Below are 3,899 nucleotides of genomic sequence, written 5' to 3' on the forward strand. Positions count from 1 at the left end.
TTGAGACGGAGTCTAGCTCTGTCGCCCAGGCTGGAGTGCAGTGGCGCGATCTCGGCTCACTGCAAGCTCCGCCTCCCGGGTTTATGCCATTCTCCTGCCTCAGCCTCCCGAGGAGCTGGGACTACAGGCGCCCGCCATCTCGCCCGGCTAGTTTTTTCTATTTTTTAGTAGAGACGGGGTTTCACCGTGTAGATCAGGATGGTCTCGATCTCCTGACCTCGTGATCCACCCGTCTCGGCCTCCCAAAGTGCTGGGATTACAGGCTTGAGCCACCGCGCCCGGCCTCGCTACCCATTCCTCTATAGTGTCTCTGTATCAGTTTGAACAAATGACTCTCCCATACCCTCCCCTGATTACCAAACAGGGTTGGGGTTTATCAGATAGGTTAGTCAGGTAATGGCACAACAGGATGCTCTATGATCTTGGTATATCAGGATATTTTACCTGTCAGGCCACTCAGGTTGCTTTTTAAGAACGATCTGGACCAGAGGGTAAACAGTAAGAGGAAACACGCTTTGGCACTCTCTCTCTTTCCCTGAGTCCCAGGGCCTTATTGGTTCGGTACCAAGTGAAGTCATGGTTACTATAGTGACTCACAATTGCCCTCAGAATCTAGTGCCAACAGTCTACAAGATTCAAATGCTGGCCACCATCACCTGGCTTCCTTCTGGTTCAGGACTCAATAGGGTGAGGAAATTTGCTGGGTGAGGAAGCAGGTATATCCTGTGGCTGGGCGCCATCTGCATGTCTCTTTCCTGGATGAAACACTCAGCTATCCTGGCCTCAGAACTTCTTCCTGGCTTGTGCAAAATTCCTTCATTAAAATTTCTTCTTTGTGTAGATTAACAGCACCCACTGCATCTTGCCAGGTTCCCTGGGTAGTGATCAGCAACTTTGTCTGCCATGCTCCAGTCAGGGAATTAGTCTCAGGTCAAATTTCCCACTTACTTGTCAATCTCTGCATCCTGCCTTGGTCATGACTCTGCAATTACTCCCTTCTATATTATACAATTCATGTAAATGGAGTGTTTATTTAGTGGCAGAAATTAAACACTGCAATTTGACACTGCTGTCTCACACACCTAACCCCCTCCCAAAGCTCAGTGCAATGGAGCGCCACACTTTTATTATGTGAAACTAGGATGTAGGTGGGCTTTTAATGCTTCAAAAAATCTTATGCTAAAACTGGTCCAGTTCCTTGAGACATACTCATATGTCTCAAGCCATAGTCCCTTCCAAGTCTCTGATCTAGAATAACTATATTGTTGCCATTAAAGTGTGACCCATGTGGGTATTGTCTAGATGCAGGACATGATTTTCCAGGCTGTCCAAGTGTATTAGTCAGGGTTCTCTTAAAGGGACAGAACTAATAGAATATATATATATATGGTATTCACTTACACGATCACAAGGTCCCACAATAGGCTGTCTGCAAGCTGAGGAGCAAGGAGAGTCAGTCTGAGTCCCAAAACTAAAGAACTTGGAGTCTGATGTTCGAGGGCAGGAAGCATCCAGCAGGGGAGAAAGATGTAGACTAGGAGGCCAGGCCTGTCTCAACCGTTCACGTTTCTCTGCCTGCTTTATATTTGCTGGCAGCTGATTAGATTGTGCCCACCAGATTAAGGGTGGGTCTGCATTCCCCAGCCCACTTACTCAAATGCTAATCTCCTTTGGCAACACCCTGTAGGCACACCTAGGATCAACACCCTGCATCCTTCAATCCAATCAAGTTGACACTCAGCATTAACCACCACAAGTCTGCCCCTTGTCAACTTGAACCCATATACATCTCCTGAGAGCACACATAATCTTCAAATAAAGACAATAATAAGGTCATAATTATGTCTAACATAATACAACTATCCTTCGTACAACCAGAAATGCACCAATCCCCAACCCAAATATTATTACATAAAGTTAACAATACTAAATGCTGATATAAAGTCAATAAATCTTATGTCACATGATATAGGAAAAGGAAATAAAGATATTTTCTTAGTGCAAGTATATACATGCACAAACATGTTTTTAACAAAAGGAGAAAATAATCATGACAACTACAATTCTCATTTCGGTAGCTGGTCACGTGGTCGTAGCTGGTATTGATGACTACCTTCTTCTACTACCCATTCTGTATTCCCTTTGCCTTCAGCAAGCACCTCCTCAGGTCATCGTTTTTTTCCTGGTGGAGTGACTGAAACCTTCATTCCTGNTAGTCTGGGTCAGTCACCCCAGTCAACACTATAACTTCCTTCTTAGCCTGTTGACTTAAAGGTAGGAGGAGTCCAAAGTGTCCAGGTGGTAAACTTAACTTCCAGTTTAATGGAATCGCTGTTGTGTCTCCTAGCATTCCTCCCTCTGGAAGTAAGACCTCTAGGCCAGCAGAATGTAATGGAATGTCATGGGAACAGGAAGCAAAAATTTTGCTTTCATTATCACATTCTTTCTTTTTTTTAGACAAAGTTTTGCTCTTATTGCCCAGGCTGGAATGCAATGGCACAATATCAGCTCACTGCAACCTCCACCTCCTGGGTTCGAGTGATTCTCCTGCCTCAGCCTCCCGAGTAGCTGGGATTACAGGCGCCTACCACTGTGACCCGCTAATTTTTTGTGTTTTTAATAGAGACAGGGTTTCACCATTTTGGCCAGTCTGGTCTCGAACTCCTGATCTCAGGTGATCTGCCCGCCTTGCCCTCCCAAAGTGCTGGGATTACAGGCGTGAGTCACTGCGCCCAGCCTCATTATCACTTTCATCATCAGGAGGGCAGGAAGCATCCAGCACAAAAGAAAGATGTAGATTGGGAGGCTAGGCCTGTCTCTACCTTTCATTTTTCTCTGCCTGCTTTATATTCGCTGGCAGCTGATTAGATTGTGGCCACCAGATTAAGCATAGGTCTGCCCACTTACTGAAATGCTAATCTCCTTTGTTAATACCTCACAGACACACCCAAGATCAACGCCCTGCATCCTTCAATCCAATCAAGTTGACACTCAGTATTAACCATCACACAGAGGGATAACGGTAAGGACAGTGCTTTGTGTTTTTTGTAGTGGGGTTCTCATAAGGAACTAAAATGACTATTATGAGGAGACGTGGCTTGCCTACACACTGGCTGCCCACTCAATCTTATGTAAGAACTGAGGAAATTGAGGTTCCCGTAAAGGGACGCAGCACACTCCCTTTCTTGAGTAGCAGGGAAGGAAGGCTCAGTCTTCCGGGTTTTCTTCTACCCCACATAGAACCATGTAAAGACCATGAGGCCATGTTCAGTGTCCTAAACAATTTGAAGAGGGAAGAGAACTTATAGGTATAGAATATTTTATTAACAAAGAAAGTGGAAAACTGTCTTTCTCTTAAGGAACTGACATCCTAGAAAACCCAGGCAATCACCCAGGAAGTAGGCCAGGAGAGGCTGACTGACAGAAGTTAAAAGCATAAAAATTTGCATAGTACGCCAGGCACAGTGGCTCACGCCTATAATCACAGCACTTTGGAAGGCTGAGTGGGGTGGATTACTTGAGCCCAGGAGTTCAAGAACAGCCTGGGCAACATAAGGCGATCCCATCTCTACAACAAAAATAAATAAATGAAAATTTTGCATATTCTTCCAATAAATAGGGAATATAATAGAAATAAAATATCTTACTTACATTGGTCACAATCGTTATGAAACACCTAGGAAAATGATGAAGACACATATAAGGAAAATAAACATGCAACTTTTTATGAGCTTCCAGTTTGAATATTCAAATAAGATTTTAAAATACCACATTTTCTTAAGAGGAGGATCAATTTTGCAATGGCATCAATTATCCTCTAAATAAATCGGTAAATCCAGTGCAATCCTAATCATAAGTCACAGCAGAATTTTGAGTGTTTGTGTAACTGGAAGACTAGA

General features: G+C 44.0%; 1 long non-coding RNA gene across 1 annotated transcript in view; it reads right to left on the bottom strand.

Moving 5' to 3' along the window:
- The window catches only part of LOC108524349 (uncharacterized), a 3,363-nt gene extending 2,809 nt beyond the window's left edge, over positions 1-554 (bottom strand). The window contains exon 1 of the long non-coding RNA XR_001884029.1: positions 445-554. This is a non-coding gene — a long non-coding RNA (uncharacterized LOC108524349). The remainder of the gene's footprint in view (positions 1-444) is intronic.
- Between the last annotated feature and the right edge of the window lie 3,345 nt (positions 555-3,899).

The sequence above is a fragment of the Rhinopithecus bieti genome, unplaced genomic scaffold (assembly GCF_001698545.2).
Source record: "Rhinopithecus bieti isolate Rb0 unplaced genomic scaffold, ASM169854v2 scaffold_83013, whole genome shotgun sequence".
Lineage (NCBI taxonomy): Eukaryota > Metazoa > Chordata > Mammalia > Primates > Cercopithecidae > Rhinopithecus > Rhinopithecus bieti.